At 38.8% G+C, this 25,942-nt stretch overlaps 2 long non-coding RNA genes across 9 annotated transcripts in view; both read left to right on the forward strand.

Moving 5' to 3' along the window:
- LOC116081816 overlaps positions 1–14,926 on the forward strand; it is a 38,041-nt gene extending 23,115 nt beyond the window's left edge. For 2 of the 8 annotated variants that reach the window (XR_004115008.1, XR_004115009.1), the window contains 4 exons: positions 2,437–2,574; positions 5,645–5,834; positions 13,031–13,171; positions 14,178–14,926. This is a non-coding gene — a long non-coding RNA (uncharacterized LOC116081816). The remainder of the gene's footprint in view (positions 1–2,436; positions 2,575–5,644; positions 5,835–13,030; positions 13,172–14,177) is intronic. The other 6 variants (XR_004115015.1, XR_004115012.1, XR_004115014.1 and 3 more) reach the window with 5 other exon arrangements.
- Positions 6,141–8,274, forward strand: LOC116081817. Its single transcript, XR_004115016.1, has 2 exons — positions 6,141–6,917; positions 8,092–8,274. It is a non-coding gene; the product is annotated as an uncharacterized LOC116081817 (long non-coding RNA).
- Positions 14,927–25,942: the final 11,016 nt, after the last annotated feature.

A 25,942-nucleotide genomic window follows, 5' to 3' on the forward strand; every position in this document is an offset into this window, starting at 1 on the left:
TGGTGTGTGCGCGTGCACACACACACACACACACACACACACACTCCGATATTCTTGGGTAGGTTCATAACATAAAGCCTATGTTATGTGGAATTATAAACCATATCAAGGTGAGCCCCTCTCCTTTATTTTTCTATACTCAGATCACAATTTTACAAAATGGCTTCATTACTTCTGAAGAATAATCAAGAGGCAGAGTGATTATGCCCTGGGCAATACACAATCTCTTTAGCCAAGTGTTTATCAGAAGGCATTGCAGAAACTCATTAAGTCACCTGAGTCAAAGACCCAGTGAATCATTCTAAGCCTCCGCCCAGTTCAACTTTTCCCTCTGGCAACAATTATATTTTTTCACTCCTACCCCTACTACCACACAATCCCATGTCCCATCAGCACATACTCACCCTGAGTTCCAAGATTATATAAGACATCCATGCTTGGCACTTACTGAGTAAGATGAGAAATAAAATATCAATGCCATTCTGTTTAACATCTCACTGTAAGGAAAGTGTTTTCCTTCAAAATTAGCCTCAAATGTACTGTAGCCAGCTATGCATTTTAACTTCATATTTTGATTCCTTAACAAGATGAATGCAAAAGAAAACATCCTTTACATGAAACTATTCAAGTGTTGAGAGCTAACTTATTCGTTATGCAAAAAATTACCCTAATTTGCATGATTAAGTATAGTGTGAGTATAGAACCAATGAATCTGAAAGTTGAAAGTGCATGGGAGCTGCAGTTAATGAGCCTGGAGAAAATCCATGCCTTGTCATTTTGTAGTGTGACATTAAGCAAATTAATCAATTTCCATCTAGTAGGATAATACCTCTCTCAAAAGCCAATCCTTGGGACTCAGTATAGTAATATACACAATCCTAAGCAGCAATATCTCCTTGGATAGTGATCATGGCAACCAAACCCACCAAGCTGACTGAAAACAATGGGTATTGTGAACCACCTACATCAGGTAGCTCACTCAGTTCTCTTAACAATTTTTAGAAAGCAATATTCCCAATTACTATTTTACAGGTGAGGAGCATAAGTCACAAAGTGCATGTACTAGCTCAAGATCAAGAAGATATGAATTAACTAAATGAGGTGTGATCCTGAAATCCACACATTAAATCACAGTAACCTCTACATACATCTTCTCTCCTTAAAGTTTAGAGAGAGGTGACCTTGAAGTTACAAAAAGTCGAAGTTGCATTTGAAGTAAGTCATAGAGTAATGTAAGTAGATGTAAGGTCAGCAATTCAACTGGCTGATCAAAGGCACATGAACAAGAAGCAGAAAAAAAGGAGACAGAACAAATCAAGGAATAGGTAGGTTGTGGGTTTAGAATGATAAACCAGAAAGTCCCATTACTATTTTGAAGTCATAAGTGATCTACTTACTGTGACAAGTTATTTATTACTCTAATATAGCTACAGCAAATTCTCACCCTGCTCTAAAGTCCTACCTAGAACATTCCAGGAAGACTCCCATCTCAAAGATCTAAAAGAAAAACAGCTAATGCCAGCACCACAACAACCCAGTCTCTTCACACCACTCTATGCCATCATTGATTGGAGTTGGTCTCCGCCATGCTAAAATAAAAACACTGGATTTTTCTGTGTGTTTCTCTCTTCTACCAACTCTCCATTTTCCCTGCTCCACATGTATACCCATTGTATATTTAAAGTCACAAACCCTTCTCAGTAAAGCTGACATGATCTGGATGCTGAACAAGTTTCTTAAAGCCACTTCATAGAAGCAGCTGCTCATCCCACTCACTCCTAAAACAGCCGTTGGCTTCAATCTCATCTTTCCACCCATGGTAATCCTTGTGAGCCTTCATGTCTTGCCTCAGTTCCCAAGTCCACAGGGTTTTCCCACACCCACCCAAGCAGTTATACCAGCCAAGGGAGCCCAAGGCCAATGACAGTGAAGACAGAACCAGTAGTACTTGAGTAGATGGGTGTGTTGACTAGCTGTTGGTGACTTGTTGCTTCTGACCTAAGGCAAGAAGAGCCAAGGAAGCCATTCCAGTTCTGATAAGGGAAGAGGTAATGTAGGTCAAGAAGAGTCTCACCATGTCTAACTGAACTCATCTGTAATGGAGCTACAGGATATTAATAAAAGTGATTAGTACCTATCTCATAAAAATTCAGCATAAGGACAATGGTAGCTCTAACCAAATGTCAGGCATTCTTGATATACTAGTATCTTTTACTCTAGTTCTTTGAGGCTGGTACCATTGTCACCATTGCTCATATGTAGAAACCGAGTATACATAACAGTAAAATAGCCTTTTCCAATTGTATATAAAAGTGAGGAAGGCTAAATGTATACTTCAATCTGCCTTCAAAATCTTTCTTCCCACCACTTGGCTACAGAAAGTTAAAAGTAAGGGCTGTCATGGTTTTGATTTTTCTTTATCTTTTTTACTTTCAGATTTTTTTCTTTTTGGTTTTTCTTTTGAAACAAGAATTCTTGTGGCCCAGGATATCCTCAAACTCATGAGGTAGCTAAGGATGCACTTGAACTATTGGTCTTTCTATACCCATGTCCCATGTAGCTCTGGGACTACAGGTATGTATTATCACCTTTGTCTCTTCATTAGCTTTTTCTGAAAAGAACCACACAGTATAGATTTTAGGCTTTGCCTACCACCAAATTCCTGTCACAACTATTCAACTCCACGACTGTTGTCCAAGGACCAGAGTAGATAATATTTTAACACTATTAACACCTATTTCCATACATGAGGATATAAAGTTCATATTGTTTTCACATACTCACAAAACATGATTTCAATTTTATCAACTATTTAAAAGTACACAAATCATTCTTAGCTCACAATCCTTATAAAAACAGGTGGTAGATAAAATTGAAGTCAGAGGCCATAGTTTGCAGACCCTTTATCAAAAGGTTTGAATGTAATTAAAACAAAAGACATGTGGAGCACAATATGAACCGTAGTTATTTGTTTGTTATACTTGCATTGTATTCATTTAAATCCTAAAATTACTATCAGTCTTTCTGCTTTGACTGACCTACACTAGCATAACCTACTTCTAGAATCCGGTGTAGATCTGCATAGTTAACAAGCTCTGTGGCCTTGGGCAGTTTACTTAACTCTAATCCACAGCTTCCTCATTGTAAATAAGCAGTTACCCGACAGGTTGATTGTTGTATGCATTGAATTAAAAAAATAGATGTCAAGAAATTATCAGTAATCCACAGCATGTTGTAAACTTTCAATAAATATTAACCCCATTACTGCTCATACTATCATTACTATTGTCAAAATCATCAGCCATGATTTAAAACACGAAATCAAAAGAGCACATCACTTGAAGCTCACTTATGCAAGACAATGGATGGATGTCACCTTGAAGGTGACTAAAAGTCCTTTAAGTCTCTTTTCCAAGGTTCTTACTACAGGATAATTTGATCATATCTAAGCCACTGCCTTCCTTACAAAAAAAAAATAAGAGAGAGAGAGAGAGAACATTCTACCATACTCTATTCTAGCAAAAAGTCTAGAAAAATTAATCTATGCATGTCACCTAACACAATTCAGTCCCCGGACTGACTCGGTCAGTGACCAGCTATGCTCTAATCTTTGGTCATAGTCAATATCTCATTCCCCGGTCTTAGCTTATTTGGGTATTTATTTTCAATGTAGGCAAGCCACAATAAAAAGGGAAAGATACAAACACTGGCATAATGAACTTCTATGCTTTAAGAGGACCATATTTATGTATCAATTAATTGAGCTCTATGCATATAGAATACTTCTTGGGGGATATATCAAAGGCAGCAGTGCTACCAAAGGCCAGTAACTTATAACAAAAACTAGCTCTCCCTCTCCTTGGTCCCTCTAATACTTCTTGAACATGTGGTATGTGTCTGGCATCATGGATTCTCTAACCATTTCTGTGGTCTCAGCATGAGTTACTAAACTTGAGATATGCAAATAAAATGCTTAAAAAGACCCAGAAATCACCACTGTCTATGTGTGGGCCAAGCAAAACCATTACTATGCTAAAAGTCATCAAGTTCCTTTGTTATCTGAGACTCGACTGTTTTCAGCTCAAAAGACTTGTGGGCAGGTAGCTTCAGTGACGTTCACCATTTATCTGTTGGAGAATCAGCTGAGCGTGACTTAGTTATCTGACACTCCGTTTCAAAGGACTGATGGGTTGTGTTCTCACAAGGGCCTGGCAATTCATCAGCAGCAAGAATGAGAGATGGTTCCCAGAAAACGATTTCCCTGTCATCTTGAGCTTTGTGTATTGCAGAAGCCAAATGTCAGGTCTGATAGTTTGAATAGCAAGAAGAAGCCTGGCCATATGTGAGAAAGAGACAAGTGCTATAATTTTGAAAGCACATTTGGATGAAATCAAGTAAGCATGGTTCAGATTATCGTAACAATTAAGGATCTCCACCAGAGAAACTTGGAGCAAGTGAGGATGGTTCTGTGTATGTTAACAAGCAGATGCTCAGGTTTCTTGCTACAGCTAATCCGATCCTTTCCAATCTCTTTTCTCTGTTAACTTTGCTGTATAGTCAAGTATGTGCTTTTGTTGGCAATTCTATTGCTCAATTATTTCATGAAGCATTTTTTCTAGCACTGCAAAATTGATCGATGAGCTAAATGACTAACAGTGAACCCAGTCACTTAACTAATCCCTGTTCTGTTATATTTCTTTATAAAACTAGGCACTCTCAGAAATGGATAGGTAGATCACTAGGTACATAATTCCTCCTTTGATTTGTCAGAGCTCATTTCTAAGACACTTACTTACAAGCTTCTAAACCACTGTCCTGTCCTTTTATTTTCCTGCCAGCTACTTCTTTGAGAATGTTTTCATGACTCCAGTTTCCTGTTGGTGAACTCAAAAAAGAAAACACTTAAAGACCCTCACTATTCCAGTGCAACTAATGTTTTATTTAAAGTTAATAATGTCTAACACTGAGCTGTAAATGTCTAACAGCAGCATCTCACACCTTCATAACAACCCAGGAAGAATAAAATTCTTCCAAACATTTTTCACTTCAAAACAATAACTCCAGGCTTGTTTTATCTGCATGCATTTGGTTCCCAATCCATCAATCCATTACCCAGATTTAAGAGGGTCATAGTAGACATTAGGGACTACTGTAAACACAGCATTCTGAATTCTTCCAAGAAAGAAACAGATAACTGGAATGTAATTCATCATCCCCTGCCAGAAAACCAGGGAATTTGTGGGAAAACCTGTTCCTGCCCCTTTCTCTCCTTCAAGACTAAAACATGTTGATTTCTCTTTATCCTACTAGAGATCAAACCCAAGCTCTTACCTATTCTACACAAATGTTCTATCAAAAAGCCACATCTTCAGTCCTTAAAACAGCTATTTTTGAACCTAGCAATATATCTATCTTTCCATTACCTAATTTATAAAGAAAGTGAACACAAGACCACAGAGTGATAGTGCAGTTATTAATTTATTAATCCTCATATAGATTAGGTCTGTAAGGTTGTGTCTAAACCAACCCTACTTTCAAGAAACTCCCAGGTAGACTAAGACAACGAATGAATGCAAAACCAGAAAGTCTGTTTGCATGATGCTCAAGGAGACTCTTGTTGAATCTTTTTTTTTCTCTTGGAAAGAACAGAGTCCACTGTGCAAGTACACCAAGCTCAGGGACAAAGTGAAAAGATTCTCGTGACTGAAACTTGGAGTGTGTAGCCTCATCCCTCCAGGATCCATAATGGAACTATGAATGTAACACAAGCAGAGAAGAATATTCATTAATGTTGTATAGTTGAAACTACTGCAAACACAAGGAGACCTACAGTGGTGAGCAAATGGCTGTACTTTCTGGATAAACTGAGTTCTTGGAAAATGTTTCATTTAGTTAGCCATCAAAGCAGAAGTCAGCTGAAGAATATATCAGTAATGAAGAGACAGGGCAAGCAGAATATACCCAGCAAGAATACAGCACAAACCTTCACGATAATTATAATTCTCTCACTCCAAGGAAACCTGATATTTGAGTTATTTTGTGAGAACATATATGTTCATAGGACTTTCTGGTAATAACTGGAAAGGGGAAATGGAAAGGTAAGTTAACAACCAATTGTGAGCTCACCTCCATAAAATTCAATTAGAAACTGTGATTGTTCTGTTCACACTGTGGCTATGATACTGTAGTTTTACAGAGAAGTCATGGCTACATAAGATCTATTGTGTAAGTACAGGAGATGGACAGGTGTACGTTGTGTACATGTTTAACAAATAATTACAAAGTGCTTTACTTACTCCTCAGTTGAGAAAGTAACACTGACCGCTAGTGGTTTGTGTATGTTTATTTAGAACCTGGAGACCTGACACATCTCCATCTTTAGTTTTGTTTTGATCTGTCATCTTAATCATCTCTAAATGGTATTGACATTTTTCTGTGCATAAGAAAAATAGAGGCAACTCAAGCAATAAGGCACTTCATGGGTGGGGGTTCAGCTGAAATGTTTAGTCTTTATGACAAATGCCTGAGAGAAATCATTTAAAAGAGGAAAATTCAAAGGTTGTGGTTCATAATTATCTGGCTCCATTTTTTTTCTGAGCCAGTGGTGAGCCAGAACATAATAGAAATGCAGGGCTGTCCAAAGCTTCACGGCAGTAGAAACCAAAGAAGAGAAATGAAGGGAGATGTGTGTGTGTGTGTGTGTGTGTGTGTGTGTGTGTGTGTGCATGTGCACACAAACATGTATATAAACATTTCAGAGTTTCTAATTTGAAAACTAATGCATTGCTATAATCCTTTGCCCTCTCCCTCATTTTAACCCCCTCAGAGACAATAAAGAGTACACAGCAGAGACGAGCAGAATTTTCAGTGCTCCCAAGAACAGTAAATGCTTTCATATGTGGACTTCCACGGCCACAGTATGTGATCACTGCCAACCATAAGTATAAGCAGGCTTTGCTATTGTACATTGACAGTGTACACCTTCTATGTTGTTACTGCCTTGGGGATCATCAGGTCAGACTCACAAGGATGGGGAATGTAACATTTAACAAGTGGAACTTAGAGGGAGCTAAAGCAAAGAAACATCACGAATTTCTACTGCTGCTATTTTGCAGAGAATCCTAAAGTTCCAAAGATAGGACAGTGTAGTGGCCTTGTTGGAGTAGGTGTCACTTTGTTGGAGGAAGCAACCACTGGGGGCATGCTGTATAAGGTCACATGCTCAAGCCAGATCGAGTGTGGCAGTCACTTCCCGTGGCTGCAGCTCCTTCTCCAGCATCATGTCCGCCAGCATGCTGCTGTGCTTCTGGCCACAAAGATAGAGGACTAAACTTCTAAACTGTAAGCCAGCCCCAATTAAATAGTTTTCTTTATGAGAGTGTCATTGTGGTCATGGTGTCTTCTCACAGCAATGAAACCCTAAGGCAGACAGTAAGGAGCATGTGGATAAAGGCCTATGTAAGTCTGGGATTTGTTGCCTCTATATCTGCTTTTGAAGTCGTCAATGTGTTTTAAAAGCAAACATTGCACGAAGGCTTGTTCCCAGTCACCAAACACACACCACCATTCACCACGAAGATCTCAAAGACTGGCAATTAACATCATGAATTAACTGCATTAATTCTCACATGTATCTATTGTTTGCATGCATTTCCATGCACATGCTATGCTACGCATGTGGAGATCAAATAACAACTTGCTGGAGGCCTCTTCTTCAGGATTACCAGGATTGGCAAGCGGGTGCTTTTACCCACTGAGCCATCTTGCCAGTCATCTGATCATGTTTATTATTCCTCTCTGACAAAATAAACCTTAATTTTAAACAGAGCCAGGCCCAATTATTTGCATAATGATTCTGTTGATAAAGTTTCACAGCTGTGATAGAAACCATAAGACACATGAAAACTAAAAACTTAACATCAGGCCCTTAAAACTATGTTTCCCTGCCACTGTTTTAGAACATCTTACTTGTGCTTAAATTATGATGCATGAAATTTTTAGTTTTAAAAAAGCACTCTCTAAAGATTTTTCTATCTTCTCTAAATGTTTTGATTTTTTTTTTTGTTTACTTACTTGTTTCTTTTTCTACAGTGCCAGTGATTCAACTCGGCTTCCTGTGTGCTGGGCTACTGCTCTGCCCCTGGATTACATACCTAGGCTTCTCCCTCTTTTCGTTTTCTACTGCAACAGCCCCCAGATATATTTTCTTGCTATATTTCTAAATGAGATTCAATTCTTAAGACCTTTGTAAATAAAGCCAGGTGTTCCATCCCACAAATTCTGGCTAAAGAAATTAATCAGCAGGGCAGTGGTGACGCACACCTTTAATCCTAGCACATGGGAGGCAGAGGCAGACGAATTTTGGAGTTCGAGGCCAGCCTGGTCTACAGAGTGAATTCCAGGACTATACAGAGAAACTCTTGTCTCAAAAAAAAAAAAAAAAAAAAAAAAAAAAAAAAAGGAAGGGAAGAAAGAAAGAAAGAAAGAATTTGTGTTATCTTCTCTTTCCTAAAATTTTAGCTTTTTTAAACTTTTGTATGAGTACGATTAGGAAATATGAGCAAGCACTATGTACAGGTCTGGGCATCTGTGTACATGTGAGTAAAGACCAGAGGTCACACGTAGGGTGTCCTCCCCCTTTGTTGTCCACACTTCAACATTCACTAAATTTGCTTACCAATAGGTTAGGCTGTTTGGCCAGTGAGCCCTATGGATCCACCCATCTCTGTCCCTCTCAAGGATGAGATTATAGCCATACTGCTTTTTAACATAGGTTCTGAGATCTGAACCCAGTTCCTCAGGCTTGTGAGTGAGCACTGTACACTGCCGTTTCCTCCCTTTTCTCTTTGCTTGAGATCTTGGCTTCTTCATTTCAGCTCAATTTCATTTCTGCTAGTTTTCCATTCTAGGGAATATTTAAAGGCTGTCTAACAGTATCTGCTAGTTCTGACACAAATCGTGCCCCTCTTGGTGCCTGCTACAACATGACATCTGTACTGCAAAGCCTTTTCTTGACCAGGGAGCTAGCTTAAAATGTCAGCACAATGCTAGAGAGTGTTGCCAAGCCACTATCCCCATGTGCTGGTTGCCTGGCAAAACTTAGTAAAAGTTGAGCCCTAACAATGCCTTCTTAAGGAAATTCCATGGAAGCATCTCTCTGTAGAAAGCAGTCCTAGGGTGAGGCTGTTTCTTTAAGGAAATATATGGATGGTACACTCTTCTTTTCCCAATGTTCAAAATTAAGCCCCTCCAAATAGCTTACACATCGAAGTTTATAACCACAGCCTACACAAGTCCAGTGCAAAAAGATCTACTGCCTGCAGGCAGAGCAAGGAAGCTCTTTAAAGATGAATCATTTTCATAAATGAGTGCAGAGGGAGGTCAGGCCAGGGGACAGGGAAGGTTACGTGTGTGCCTGAGATAAGACCTCATCCATCCTCCTCTGACTGTCAGGTCTTGATGGGTGAACATTGCCTTGAGCTCCCATAAAACATGTTGTTTGCAGAAAACTTGCAGGTGGTTCATAAAAAAGTCCAAACTGTTGCCATGAAATTTATCTCCCACTGTGGGATCTGTTTATAATAGAAGCAAAGGATCTCAAATAGAAATTAAGTATCTCGTACTGACTTATATTAGCTGGGGGGGGATTGAAAAATTCAACCTGCTTCCCCATCATGGCACTAAAAACGTCAAAGTATTTGTATTGATGACATCTTGACAAGATACGAGTATGTTCAAAGGGAAAATAATGGCTATTGTGTGTTTGCTCCTTATCCCTGGGGTAAGCATAGACTGGGTGAGACTTTATAGGAAGAATGCAATCAGACAACCGAACTCTTCATCAAGTTTTATTTCAGAAGAGTGTCAAGGGTTGGTTATTTACAATTCCTCCATCTGCATGGTCAAAGTGAAAAGGGCATCTCAATTTTTTTTTAAGTTATAAGAGGATATTTATTATGTTGAAGCCATGAAGAGATTGGGGGCAATGGTAATGTTGGCAATAATTTGAGGTATCTCCATATAGGAATTGGGAGAAAATGCTGAGACAATTCGTCTAGATAATTCAGACCCTAAAACCTCTGTCACTTGAGGGAAAGAGATAAGTGAGGAAGAAGCGCTAAATTTTGTTTGTGTTGCTTTTCCAGAGTTGTGTTTATAATTGACTCAATTTATCACATCCCAGGTACATCTACCTGCACCATGGTTTTAGGTTGCTGAAAAGACGAATGCTCATAAATCTTGGATTGATGAATTTAGCACATACATAGGGAAGGATATTAAATAGAGGATGATTCACTGAATCCAAGCATGCTTTAGCTGGTAGTGACCTTGGAGAAAATTTAAACCAGCATTCCAGACTCCAACCACTGTCACAGTAGTTCAGAGTCTGCAAATATAAGGGCACAGGTACTCTTTATATACTCACAATAGCTGAAGTCTAGGGCTCTACTGTGGTTTCCGTGTGAAATATCTACCATAGGCTCAGGCATTTGAACGTTTGGTCCTCAGCTAAAGGATTGAGAGGGCTGTGGAATCTTTGGGAAGTAGAAATTGGCTGGAAAAAGTTGGTGTCTTGGAGGAGACACTGGAGTTTTATAGCCTGACACTACTTGCCTTTGCAATATGGCCAACAGCCTATCAGACCAACAGCCATGTTTTCCTAGCAATGATGAACTGTATCCCTCAAACCGTAAACAAAAATAAATGCCTTTATCCAAGTTGCTTCTTATAAGGTATTTTTACCAGGGCAATAACAAAATTAAGTAACACAGTCTCCATCCCATCCAAAAGCAGGCCTACATATAGCTTTACTACTCCCTCTCACCAAGGGATTTACAGGGCCAGGGTATCGAATGTCTGAGAAGCACTGAGGCTAATCAAACAGCTTTATCTCAAGTATGAGTGTGGCTCTCTGTGGAGAAATCCGAGGCCTTTCACCTCATCAGCTTATGGGTTCTTTTCTCCACTTTTCTATGCCTCCAAACCTACTTCCTGGCCACCAAGGTAGTCTCGCAGGCATTCCTGTGTCTTCTCTTCTTCTCTCACCCCATGTACACACACACGGAGTGCACTGTTGCATGTCTAAAAAGCATCCAAAACCTTATTTCACTGCTTTTCTCAAACCTTTGTCTCAACAGTCATGCCAAGAAAACCATCCACAAATGAGGTCCAAATGATCTTAGACCTAATGTTGTCACCTTTGTGATAACAGCAATTCAAAGTTGGATAGGTAAGTTGGGTCAATAGGTGATACTTCCAATCTCCCCAAAGCTACACATGGTGATAGAAATTTGGTTGTTGTGGCCACTCAAAAAGAAGTATATTTGCCAATAAGTTAGTGTTACAGAATGAGTGTTTCCCTTCCCCCCAGCTCCTACCAAATTCAGATGTTGAAATCCTAACCACTCACTAGAGTGGTATTAAAAGGTGGGGTCTTTGAGAAGTATTTAGGTCATGGGGGTAAACATTAAGAATAGGAGCAATTGTCCAGTAACAAACAAATAACAATAAAGTTTTTATTTACAAACTATTTACAAAGCGAACTCTCACCAAACAGAATCTGTTAGCACCTTGATTTGAACTTCCCACTATGGGGAACTTTAAGAAATAGGGATTGTTGTATCAGTCATCCTGCCTATAGGTATCTGTTTTCATGGGCTGGTCCAGAGACACCCTCTGACTTTAAGGGACCATTTATTATTTTCTTACACTTAGGTTTTTTTTTTTCTTTTTACAATATGCTGTTCTTATTCACTTTTAGTTTATAATTCACATGCTAATAGTAAAAAGCAGGCTGGAAGAGCGTAGCAAATGCTCTATCCTGAAGGTACTCTGTCAATAATCTCTGAATCCTGGATGAGAGTAAAACACAATGCCTGTTCTATTGGACTGTAGATGTTTGCAGTTTTGAATGAATGCTGGAATGGAAATGACTTTGTCTGCCCTCTAGCTTTCTCAAATCTTCCAACCTGATCCTATCTAAAACGACTCAGACTCTCCTAATCCCAAAGTTCTCAGTCAAAGGATTTCTTTCTCTCATTTGTATACTTAACACCACTCTTGCCAGCCACTGTCGCCACTGACAAGGTTTTGACACTTTCTTCTCCATACACAGCACCTAGATGCACTCATTTAGTGAGTTGCGCTAATCTGAGTACTTCCAATATGCAAACAGTATGGAGGTAAGCTATTTCTTATGGCCTATAACCAATCAAGAAAATAGTCAAGTGTAGATCGTTTACAATGTATATAACTTTGAAAATTTACAGGGTGTTTTCTAGACTAACAAAAGCCTGATACTTAGAACTTTGTTAGAGATAACAGTGTGGTGTCATTGCCCTTTTTTTCTGAGTAAAAAGTTGAGATTTGGTTAAGTTGCTCATTCTAAGTCCTATAACTAGGAAGAGGGCAAGCTGGGGGAGCACTTATTAAGTGAAAGGTGAATGTTTTTTGAAATGTTCTCAGTATGTCCCACTTCGATGTCTTTATGATAACAAGTGATAACCTTTATTTGAAATAAATTTTAGTCTATTTCTTATTCTAACATGCCACACAAATGTCTCTATTTGTTATCATGACACCTTGGTCTCAGCTCAGTGCCTGAAAAGTTCCATCTGAGATGAACACTGGATGAGCTACGTAGCACCACTAGAGCAACCATCATCATTTTGTCCCAGGGGGGCTAATATGGTTTTCTTCAGAAGTCAGGGATATGGCTCAGCTTTCAGAGTATTTTCTTAACATGTAGGAATCACTGGGTCCTATCCATAGCATTTGGTAAACTGAACATACCAGGACATGTCTATAATCCCAACGCTCAGAAGGGGAAAGAAAGAGTACCTGCCTAAAGTCATGCTTGGCTACTTGTTATGTATAACAAGTTCAAAGTTAACCTTCAATATATTAAGCCATAAAAGAATATATTATTTATGGATTTTTCCAAGAGGAAAGCATCAAAACCATTCTTACATGACTTTGTTCCCCTTCCCAAGCCTATGAAACATGAGTCATGATTTTCCTCTCTTTACAGTCATAAGTGGATACCAAATCAAGCTCCTGAAAGTTTATGTTCATACTTTGAAAAGGTTGATTTAAGTGACTTCTCATCTCCATATCACCCATTTTCTGTGCTTGCACATACTTCTGTTACCTAGACAACCAAATATCAGAGGTATGAGTCTTCCCAATCCTACTGGTAAAATGCCTCATGAATGAATGAATGAGTGAGTGAATGAATGAATGACGACATCAGAAAAGGAAAATTTGGTCATTCATAACATGTATGAAACTAGAGAACATGACACTAAGTGAAATAAAGCATAAAAACCCAACAGTACCACATGAACATGTTGCCAGAGCCTATGGATGATAGGCAGCAATAATCAAAAGGAAGGGTTTTGTCAAAGGCTACAAAGATTCAGTTGGAATAAAGACTAATGTCTACTAATGTCTTAGTGATCTAATTCACTGCATGTGCTGTATGGTAGATGTCAGCTAATAGCAATGTAATATACGTGTGTGGGTGCTTGTACATGTGTGTGTGCTTGTGTGTGCCTGTGTGTGTGTAAAACATTAGTTGACTTTAGAAAATATTTTCCAATGTAGGAAACAGAAATGCAAAAGAAACATAGATGAGAACAAATTTATAGAGATGTAATTAACCCAATTTGGCACCCAGTGGGGTAACAGGGAAGAACAGAGAAGTCTCAAATGGGAGAAGGCAATAGTAACATTATCTAAGTACAAAATATGATTCATACCTTCTCAAATAACATTCCTTTGTAAGCTTTGCTCAAGTGCTACACATAATGAAACATTTACATATAACAAGATATAATTGAACCAAAGACGGCAGTGCTTAGTCTGCCAAGGACATTTGCAAACCAGTAGTAAAATTCTATTACACCACCCCTAACACTTTGTGGAGTAGGTACAAGGAAAGGCGCGCAATACTACCAGTTTATAACGTGGATGAGCTTTAGCAATTTGTGATCTTTCTCAAAGGAGGAGGAAAAAAAACACTCTAAAAGATAAAAGTATTAAGAGAATATTTGATATTTGGACTCGTATCTAACCTAATAATCTTATATTCTCAGACAAATATGGGAACTACAACTTTAGATAAATTAACCCAATCAAGATGAAATAATGCAACCAGCTTTTCATCTCATCTACAGCAAGAAGAAAAGGGAACGGACAAAAGTGTGTGAACTCGTGGTGTAGGAAACCAGGTCTCCCTGGCAAGAAAAGGCAGTGGTACCTGAAAGATGAGAAGAAAAGAACAGAACCTTACGAGAATCCCATCGTAATCTTTCTAAGCAGCGGTGCTGAGTAGCACAGTGTAGGTGCAGCTTGGCAATATCCATGAGTTGGGGAAAGGAAACTGATGTGTTGAGGGACAAAGGCACTTAATGTTCCAAGCACCAATTATCAAAGAGAGTGGACCATAAATTGAATGACAGAAATATGCAGAGGCCCTGACAATATCCATCTTCTTTGTGGCCAACCTATGCAAATGAGTAGCTCCCCATGGCTAGGGAAAGAACCACACATAAGGGGTTAGAGGTTGTAATGCTTGACAGTCACACAGGGTTGGGAATAGTGCTGGTTTCTAAGAGCCAGAACATAGAGCATTGAGATAATAAATGCCCCAGACTATAAGGATGTATTCATGAGATGTTTCTTGAAGGGTTCATCTGAGGAGGAAAGACTTGCTCGGAACGTAGATGCCATGACCCCATGTGCTGGGGTACTAGACTGAAAAGTTAGGAGAACGTGAGCTAAGCACCAATGTTCATCTCTCTCTGCTTCCCAACAGTGGATGCCACGTGACCATCTCCCTTGGCTCCTGCAGCCATGCCTTCCCTGGATGTACAAGGGACTGTACTTTCAAACTGTGAGACAAAATAAACCAGTCCTTCTTTGAGTTGCTTTATCTGTTGTTTTCTTCAGAACAATTAGAGAAGTCCTTCACATATGAAGGCACATATTGATAAATAATCAATTGGGAAAAGACGTTTTAAGATAACACACTAATCAAAGTAAGATCATAGGACAAGAAGACAGTTTCTTTTTATTATGTAAAGAGTTTGTGGGGGCTGGAGAGGTAGCTCAGTGCTGAAGAACATGGCAGCTCACAACCATCCATACCGGGGGAGCTGATTCTTCTTCTGGCATGCAAGTGTACATGCAGATTGAGCACTCATATGTAAAATAAACACAACTTTTGTTAAAAATAAAAAGAATTTGTGCATTTGCTTTTTAAATTAAGTATAAAGCAACTCAGTATAAAGGCTTATTTTGTGGCAGGATTTTAAGCAGTGGGGCCTCAGGGGGTAGTATAGTGGGTGTCTGAGGAAAGATAATCAGTGAGCAGTGATAAGCACAGTGCTACAGAAAATGAGTAACCCTCTTAGTAAAGAACAGAGAGGAAAAGTTCCGGTTCAGGAGGTAGTTAGGATTGTAAAACTCGAATAGTCCCTAATTGCAACAGTGATCAATTAAGGGATAAAAGACCCATTTGAGGGGACACTTTCTTTCAGGGGAAACTGTGGAGTAGTTTACTGGGAATGACACTAAGCCAGGCCCAGGAAACCTGTGAATGTTAAAAGAACTTGCCCACAAAGTGGGAAAGAACAAGAAACTGGCAAATGCATCTCTAAGAAGAGCAACCTCTCCAGTGGGACTTCAGCTGAGATCTTTCCTGTCCCTGTGAACAGATTCAAAAGAAAGTCCTAAGAGGCCCTGGGACACAAGCTAAGCTGTTGGAAATGTCTGACCAGAGAAGTGGGTGGGACAAAGTAAGTTGGAAGAACAAGGGAAAAAGTCTGTGAAACCATTCTAAGTGTCCACTTCTTAGTTACTATGGAACTCATCTTACACAGAAACCACAGGAGCCAATAAATACACAAGGTAACACAGAACCCATGTTAATAGAAAATATGGCAAGATTTCTGAAGGCCTCTGAAGCCTCAGGCCCTAAACAATTAAGGCCCTCTTTTGTCTTCGTCTTGTTATCCATGAACTCCAGACTTGAATTAGTAATCTGGGCCTATTCCTACCAGCATGTTCCATAAAGATGTAAAGGGAGATACACACACTCACAAATAGGCATACACAGATATGACGATACACAGATAAACTGATACCATGGAACATAGATTCATAGATTCATGTACAATGTATAATTAGAAGGATAGCTGCTCGTTGCTCCAAAACTCAGATGTGCTTTACAAGCAGAGAGAAATGATCCAAACTTTGGCTCCAGACATTTCTCAGAACTAGGTGATAGGTCAGAGAGGGAGGAGAAGAACAAGAGTTCTTACTTTTTCCAAACCAGTTCTTCTGTTTCCACATTATACCAGTAACTAGCTGTCTTGTTCAGTGAACATAAATATACGTCCACTGGCTTCACCAAGTACACATTGGTGCATCAAGAAATCAAGCTTTCAGCTTTGTTTAATACACACACACACACACACAGAGAGAGAGAGAGAGAGAGAGAGAGAGAGAGAGAGAGAGAGATTTCTGAGTGATGTTTCATTTGAGTCAACCACAATAGGGCTCAGAACCTACGGGAAGCCTCAGGTATTTCAAAGCCTCAGCCTCGGCCCACTAAAGCAGCCCTAAGGCTTTTATGAGCTCTGTAATCCCCATCTGAACATAAGCAATAACAATGTGATGGGTTATAACCACGGCGGTGGCAGCCTGCACCTTCCATGAATGCTTATCACAATTTATTGAGCACAGGCTAGGTGTTAGGCAAGCAATCTTGAATTACTAGGTAGCCCAGTTGTTTTTTTTTTTTTTTTTTAGTTAATTCTCTGTGATAACACAGCAATAACAATTAACTCTATCATATTCAAAAGGAAACAGCCTCGTATACTGCCCTGTGGTTTAGAAAGTAGAGGTAATTATACATCTACCCTATAATTTTACGGTTTATCTATCTCTGTAAGCATACCACTTGATGGTAACAAAAGAGATATTGTGCGACTTTCATTGAGAAACCAGGGAGCCAAGAAAAAAAAAACATAAGAAGGATTTTCCCATATAAATATGAAACTAAGGGCTGGGGAGATAACTCAGTAGTGAAGTTTTTGCTGTGCAAGCATGAGGACCTAAACTTGAACCCCCCACAACCAAATAATAGGTAGTTGACACTGTGTGTGCCTGTAATCCTAGAACTGTCAAGGGAAGAGTCAAGCAGGTGCCAGGGACTCATTGGGTGCCAATTAGCCAAAATTCAAAAATGGTGAATTCATGGTCAATGAGAGACCCTGTCTCAGGAAATTCTGTGGAAGGTTGAGGAGGTGACTCGGTGAGTTAAATGTTTGCCAGGCAAGTGTGTGGGCCTGAGTCCCAGTCTCACCAAACACACAGAAACCCAGGGCAGAATTGTACATGTATTGTCCTTAGGACTTGGGGGTGGGGGCGTGCACTAGTACAGGAGAATCTCTAAACGGTAATGGTCCAGTAAGCCTTGCATATGCAGCCGACGACAAGGGATGGTATCTCCAGGTAAAAGATAAGGACTGACACTTGAAGTATCCTCTGACCTCCACATACACATCAGGGAGTGAACATGCCCATTCACACCCACAGATGCATGTATGCATGCACACACACACACACACACACACACAAATATTTTAAATAACTAATGTCAATGGCAAAAGAAGACAGTGTTGACCTCTGGCCTCCATACATGCTCCCACTGGTTAGAGCCTGCATACACCCACCACCACAACTACTACCAACAACACACATCAAAAACAAAAAAGTGAGTGTTTACTAGAAACACAAAAGCTAAGACTTTCTGCACATGAGTTCTAACTAGAGAGAACAAGAGATTTAAATGGAAGAAGACAACTGTAGTTCTTTTGCAATTGGAGCTTTGTTACCTACACTCTGTAGAGAACTGAGTAAAAAGCATCTTGTTCACAATATCTATAAAGAAAAGCTGAGACATATCTTGTGCACTAGTAGGGGTCTCCTAGTCCACAGTATCTGACTATTTGCCATCTCAACTCTACCTGCCCTCCCTGTAGTCCTTACAAAATGATGAAGGTGCTCACCTCAAGATTTACAACCTTGCTTTAATTCTGCCTTGTTAACAGATGTCTAGTTTTAAGTAAGTTGTTTGTTCTCTCATGTTTAGAGTGTTCCACTCACAAAATTGCATGAATAAATCACTTATACTATTACTGAGATAGCACGAAAATATGTCTTGCAAATTCTCAACACTAAAGCAAAAAAAACCCCAAAAAACTATTATTGCCCTTATGCAATATATTTGTAATCTGATATGCTATATTTATGGACAGGCAACATAGGTAAGAAATGCTAAAATTATTATAATTAGCAGTTTGTAGGTTGAAATCTAATACATGCTGCTTTTTAGACTGTGTATATTTGAAATGTGCTATTATCCTTGCTATGGTAGAACCATTTAGGCCATAGGAAGAAATAATTGCACAGCTAAGGACAAAAATATTGTGTAGTCAGCCAGAGTAACTGTTGAGATGACAAAACAAAATATACCTGAACTGAAGGAAAAACATCCCAGCATTGTATTCTATAATGACCTTTTCAGTGTCCTAAAAGAGGAAGTTTCATGGAATTTTCTTGCTGGTCTCCAAACATTTGCCTATCCAACTGGAAAATTCAAGGTAGAAGGTGAAATGCATTATGAACTTCATTCAGTATAATAAAAAGATAAAACTATGTCTTAAGATGTATGTTCTCCCATTGCCCAGTCAGAAGAATATAATAATGAAATGAAAATAGACAAGAAAGAAATCATTAGAAATACCTGTGTTCACGACTCCAGGAACTTATGGATTGAGGAAACACCTTAATGGATAATGCCCTTGCTGTTTTTGTAAGTAAGTTGTTTGCTTCATCAACTTTAGGTTTTTTACCTACAAAACTGGATGACTATATCACTTCCACAATTATTGAATAGCATGAAAACATGTCTTGCAAATTCTCAATACTAAAACAAGAAATATTATTGGCATTATGCAATATATTTGTAATCTGATATGCTATACCAGACCCAATTTTAGATTTCCATAACCCACATAAATGTTGGTGGGTATAGTGGCACATTTAGAATTCTAATGTTCAGAAGGTAGAGTCAGAGTATGCTTGGCATAAGTCCGCTAGTTGTTCTAATTGGTTAGCAACCTCTGAATTTAACTTGAGAGATTGTGTCTCAAAGAATAATATGGAGAATGAAGGAGGAAAATATCTACCCATGCACACACACATACACACCTGTGCCCATCATTCAAACACATATACACATAAAGCACACATCTAGAACACAAAATTCTAGAGATTCTCTTAGAACTTTAAAGCAGTTCCAAGGACCAGGATTTCATTCACAATCAGGTTTAGACCCATAAAAAAAGATTTAGTCTGGAGCGTACCTTCATAACTTTATGTTGCAGACAAATAAAGGATTTGGTGACACTGAATTGGAGTACTTTGTTTTCTCCTCTGAGTGATCACTGTTCTGTAGAGGCCCAGATTCCCTGCCCTTCCCCACACCAACCCCAATGCCCATCATTGCAATTTTAAGTGTCCAGGTGCATTTGAACCTCACTAGGGTAGTAGCTAGTTGCCAAGATAAATGTAAGAGGGTGTGAAAGCAAGTGCTTATGGTCTTTCTGGTTCTTCCCACAACCAAACCCAGCCTGAATGATATAGGGGAGTTCTTTTGCTGGTGTTGGACTCCGTTTAAATTAGATTGCCTCGTTCTTTCCTATCATTCACATGCTTCCCCCTGAGACAAGGTCATCATCAATTCACTCATACCATATCATGTGAAAGATATTTTTCTATATCTACTGACAAATGAGGCATTTACAGCCCAAAGATAGTGGAGGGGGAAAATAAACTATTCCCCTTAAGTATTCACTGAGCCTTGAGTGAAGCTGTCATAGTCAAAAGTCTGACATGTTCTTTATATCAATGACTTACAGCATCAACAATAGAAAAATGAATTCCTGTTAATATTTCTTATAAACCAAAAATAAAAATTATACAAATGTGAGATATTTGAAAGTCTCATGCATATTTCAAGTGCTGGCATTTTTCTAAAAAGATGCTGGGCCCTTACACAGAGCAAGACCAAAGAGGATGTACTATGGAAAAGAAACAAATTTTAGAATTAGACCTAAAAGTAAATTTTGCCAAGATTATTGAACAGCAATAGACAACTTATATTTTTTCTGAATCTCAATTTTCTTCTTTGTGTAGTAGGATAATAACATCTATGTCATAGTGTTGTGTAGACAAATAACAGACATTTCTTATAAAATGCCTATCAATATCTTACAAATAGTTGGAAATCAATGAATACTAGTGATCACTACCAATATTAGACTATTGCATTTGTATCCTATGAATCCCAGAAATGAGCTATTTTGTCATAAGGCAAGAGTGATGTTAAACACATATGTAATAGTACCTAGATGCCATGCACTGGCCTATGAAGAAACAGAGATGTAGTCATTTGTTGAAAATCACAAAACTTTTTGTCGTGCATCAAGATTTGAATCCAGACAGTTTGGCTACCCAGTCCTGCTAAGTTGTTCATCACAGTACTCTAAATTAAATATGTTCTTAACACAGAATCTGTGTGGGTCTTGAATTCTTAGTCATGTCTCAGGAGGAGCCAACACTATGGAGTAATTCTGAATTCTAGGCTATGCAGGAGACCTTAAGCAAAGTGTGTGTGGCTTTCCCAAACAGTTTAATCACAATGTGCTAAACATTGTTGGGTGGGTTTTTCCCCTTGTTTCAGTCACCAGGTATTTTGTCTCCCATGGCAAAGCTAATCAATACTTCATGTCTACGTCTTGGTGTTACGGTCGTCTTTCTTCTCTCTTTTCTTTGTTGTTGTGTTGAGGTTTTGTCGGTGCTGTTGCTTGTATTTTTTGAGGTAAAGTCTCAGACTGTAGCTCAGGCTGAACTGAAACGTACTACATAGCTCAGACAATCCTCCCGCCTCAGCCTCCCAAGTGCTGAGGTTAGAGCTATGAACTACTGTACCTAGCAAAATTGCTCTGTTTGTAAGAACTCTAATTAGACTGGATTAGGGCCCAGTCATGTCTCCATTTTATCTTAGTAACTTCTTAGAAGATCTATTTCCAGATACAGTCACATTCAGAAGTAAACAAGGTGAGTCCTTCAAAGTATAAATGTGGTAGGACATAAACACGGCTCATAACACTATCACCTATAACTTCTTCTTGGGATTATCTCCTTGCTGAAAGGAACTTCATTCCTTTTTTATTTCTGTTCATTCAATTTGGAGAGACAGAGAGAGAGGGGGAGACAGAGAGAGAGACAGAGAAAGATACACACACAGAGTGTATGTGTGTGTGTGTGTGTGTGTGTGTGAGAGAGAGAGAGAGAGAGAGAGAGAGAGAGAAAGAGAGAGAAAGAGAGTGACCTAGAACTCTCAATATAATTGAAGATGACCTTGAACTCCTGTTTCTCCCAACTCTGTTTCCCAAGTGCTGGGATTACAGGTGTGCATCATAACCTAGCTCACTCTTCTAGTAAATTCTATGTCTTAGATTACATATGTGGTTGTTGTTCACGGCTTGATAACAGTATGTAAGAGCCTGAGTAAGGGACTAGGATGTGATGAGGTAATAATTGATTTCTATTAACATAGTGTTTAAGAAGGGCTTCACTGAGAAGGAAAATACAAACAAAGCCCCACAGGAAGTGAAGGAACAAGACCTTGCTTTCTTGGGGCAACAGCATCTTCTGGCCGAAAAGGTATGAAAATAAGGCACTAAAATTCTCAGTGAACATTGTGCAACACTCATTGCAACAAGTCATTGCAGAGCAAAGAGCTATGCAATAATCCTTGCTCCAATGGGCTGTCTTTCCATGCATGCATATCAGGAATTGCCGGGGGCGGAGGGAGCTGGGAAGTACTAAGCAATATTCACCTTAAAAAGAATAATTATGGAGAACTGCGAGGCTGAAAGGGATCTTAGAGCTCATCTAACCCACCTTTTGCATTTTACAGAACTAGACCCAGAGAAAAGAATTCATTTGACCCGATTCAGGCACGTGGTTGACTTTGAATCTTCCAATGCTTTTAGTTCAAGGGTCTTTTCACAGCATTACTGCATGATTTCAACATCAGTAATTGGAATAAGCTTTAAGTGCCCTGGAAGCAGATAACTAGGGCTCTACCTCCATCAGGAATGTCAAGTTCTCAGGAGAGGTATACACTTATTTGTATACCTCAGGAGAGGTATACAAGCTTATTGCTCAAGGAACTCTAATAGACCTTCAATGCAAAACACATAAAGAACAGGCGCTAGTCTTCAGCCTTCGTAAGGGAGCAACAATACTGCCAGTATATGTACACTGCGAGATTCAAGCCCTTGGTCCTTGTCCACCTCCATACCTCATCTCAGTTACCTTTCTTTCCTCTCCCACCTTTCCTGAAACTGACCCTGCATAGGTGGCATTCTGCCCCTTGGGGTAGTAAGATCTGCCATATTACTTCATTCTCATTAGGCTACAGAAGTGCCCAGGGCAGCATTGCCAGCTTGTAGAAACCCAAGTGCTGGCAACCAACAGAAATCTGATGACAAGGATAACAGTGTGAAGAAAGGCCATGCCAGAGCGTATTCTGTTAGCAGTTTCCAGATTATCATCTTGCAAGGTTCTCAGTAGGGCATATATGTTTTCATGCCATGAAACAAAGGCTTTGTTTTCTGTCTAGAAAAAAAAAGAGCAATGTTATTTCTATAGTTAATAGTTCTGCCTGGGGCCCTGGAGCATAGTGGAGACATTGCACATAAACTCCTGACATTAGATTCAAAAGAGTACGGTGATTGCCTTGAATAAAATAGTTCAGCTCCCTATGATACCTGATACAGGGAAGCTTGCCTACCTGAGCTGTAAGTTTCCATGGTGTGCTTGGTCTAAGTGAGAACTCCATGCATATTATATTTTCCTAGCTCTACTTAAGATCAATTTTCCTACAAACATTATTAACTTTAAAATAAACAACCTTCCTAATGCTGTGACCCTTTAATGCAGTTCCTCATGATGTGGTGACCCCCCAACCATAAAATTATTTCACAGATACTTCATAACTGTAATTTTTACTACTGCTGTGAATCATAATGTAAATATCTGATATGCAGGCTACCTGATGTGCAACCTCCAAAGGGGTCATGACCCACAGGTTGAAAACCAACTATATAGTTGCTTACATTTTCAAAGCAGCTTGAGCAGGTAATGGTTATGACCTAACATAAAATTCATATTTGCTGCTGCTAAGGTGTTGATTCGAACCAAGGAGCTCAAGAGATAGCAGCTATTTCTTAGATTGCTTTAAAACTGACGACTCTGAGGCCAGAATGCTTGATTGATCAAATTCATATAGGTTGGAACAACTAAGGCTCTGTCTCAATAACGAAACAACCAAACAAAATAATACTATACAAACAAAGCTATGTCAGAGCATTACCCACTGAATGCATTGGCTTTGTTCTGGTTGAATAAAATTAAGAACTGTAGAAATGGTCTTAGGGTTGATTTGCCCCTGTGTTTGTATGTATGTATGAAATATTAAATATTTCAAATTGGAGTATATACGGGTCATTTTTATAATTTTCATTCCATGATATAAATCCCAACTACAAACTTTTAGTTCATATTTCTTTAATTTTTCTGCTTGCTTTCCTCCCCATGTCCCTTTGGCATGTGCATTAATATACATAATTCAGAAGTTAATAAAGACCATTCAGTCAAGTATATGATAAACATTGATGATACTTACACTCCTGGTCCTCTCATTCTCCTCTCGTTCCTTTCCTCTCTCACTAGTTCCTTTCCTTCAATGTTTACTTTTAACTTTGTGTCATACATAAATATGACCTTATATGTGTCATATATGTGTCACATATATTCCATGTCATATTTTTTCCTCAACAGGTTGGCTATAAATACTCTATATGCACATGTATACATACTTATGTATGTGTGTGTTTTTATGTGTATATGTGGAATCTAGGATTCACAAATGAGTGAAAAGCATGTTTGTCTTTTTTTGGTAATCTCTAGTCTCATCTGTTTTCAAACAAATGACATCATTTTATTCCTATTTATATCTGTATAATACATTTTCCTTAGCATTCATCTGTGGAGGGAAACCAAAACTGATTATATCACTTGGATTTTTTGAGTAATGCTTCCTTAATTGTGATATATAAGTACCTCTGTGAAATATTGACTTAGAGTCCATTGAGTACATACCTAGAATTGATGTATCTGGGCAATATGGTAATTCTATTTTTAAGGAATATCCATGCATATTTCTATAGTAGCTAATTGATGTTCCTATCAATAATTGTGTCTAAGGATCATTTTCCATCAATATTTTTGCCAGTATTTGCTATTTTGTCTATGAGATTTGTTCTGAGATGACATAATATCTCAATGTAGTTTCATCTTAACTGCTAAGAGCAGTGAGCATGTTTTTCATCTGCTTATTGGCCATTTGTACTTCATCTTTTGAAAATGGTTTGTTCATTAGCCCATTAATTGACTAGGTTGTTTTTTACTATATAGTGTTTTTAGTTCTTTACATATACTATAGATTAACAGTATGTCAGATGTATCGCTAGCAAAATAAAATTCTCCATTCTGTAGGCTCTTTCCTTATGCAATTGTTTGCTATGCAGAAGATTTTTCAATTTCATGGAATTCCACTTGTCACTTCTTGGTTTTTTGGTGTGTTTTTTTTCCTGAGCAAATGAGGTCCTTTTCAGAAAGTCTTTCCCAGTGTCTATACCCAATATGTTTCCCTCTACAGTTTGAGAGTTTCAGGTCCTATGTTCAGGTCTTTAATGAACTGAGTTGATGCTTATACAGAGTGATAGAAATGGACCTTGTTTCAGGCTTCTGTTGGTGATGTCTAGCTTCATCAGCACCAGCTGATGAAGAGAATGTCTTTCTCTGGTGTATGTTTCTGACATATTTGCCATAAATCACATAACTATAGCTGTCTGAGTTTAATTCTGTCTTCTATTCTATTTTCTGGATCTTCATGTCTACTGGCTCTGTAGTATAACATGAGGTAAGAGAGTGTAGTGCCTCTATCATTGCCCTCTCCCTCTCCCCTTCCCCCTCCCTCCCCCTCCCTTCCCCTCCCCATTCCCCTTCCCTTCCCCCCTCTCTTTCTCTCTCTGCCCAGTTGTACAGGGTCTTTTGACTTCCATATGAATTTTAAAGTTGTGCTTTCTATGTCTGTAAAGAACATTGGAATTTCAATAGGGATTTGATAGTCACATCTAGATGTGACTTGGTAATAGAGCCATTTTCAATATTCTGCCTCCTGATGAACATTGGGCATTCCAGTTTTCTACAGTCTTTTTAATTTCTTCTGTTTTGAAATGTTAATTGGAAATATTTCAGAACTTTCATTTCTCTTTAACTTTATTCCTAGGTTATTGCTATTGTTGTTTAAACTATTGGAAGTGAGCTTGCTTTTCTTGCTTCTTTCACAGCATCTTTGCCATTAATATACAAAGAGGTACCTGGACTTTTGTTTATTGCTTTTATATCCTGCTACAGTGATGAGAATATTTATTTCTTCTATTATTTTTCTTAAATTTTTTTTACATTGTGTGTGTGCGTGTGCATGGGTGTGTGTGTGTGTGCATGTGTGTGCATGTGTGTGTGCATGTGCGTGTGCATGCGTGTGCGTGTGTGTGCATGTGCATGTGCGTGTGTGTGCGTGTGCGTGTGTGTGTGCATGTGTGTGCATGTGTGTGTGTGCATGTGCGTGTGTGTGTGTGTGTGTGTGTGTGTGTGTGTGTTCTACAGTGCTGTGTGGAGCTCAGAGGATCACCTTGCACAGTCTTTTCTCTTCTCCCACCTTTACATGAAT

This window comes from Mastomys coucha, unplaced genomic scaffold (assembly GCF_008632895.1).
Source record: "Mastomys coucha isolate ucsf_1 unplaced genomic scaffold, UCSF_Mcou_1 pScaffold7, whole genome shotgun sequence".
NCBI lineage: Eukaryota > Metazoa > Chordata > Mammalia > Rodentia > Muridae > Mastomys > Mastomys coucha.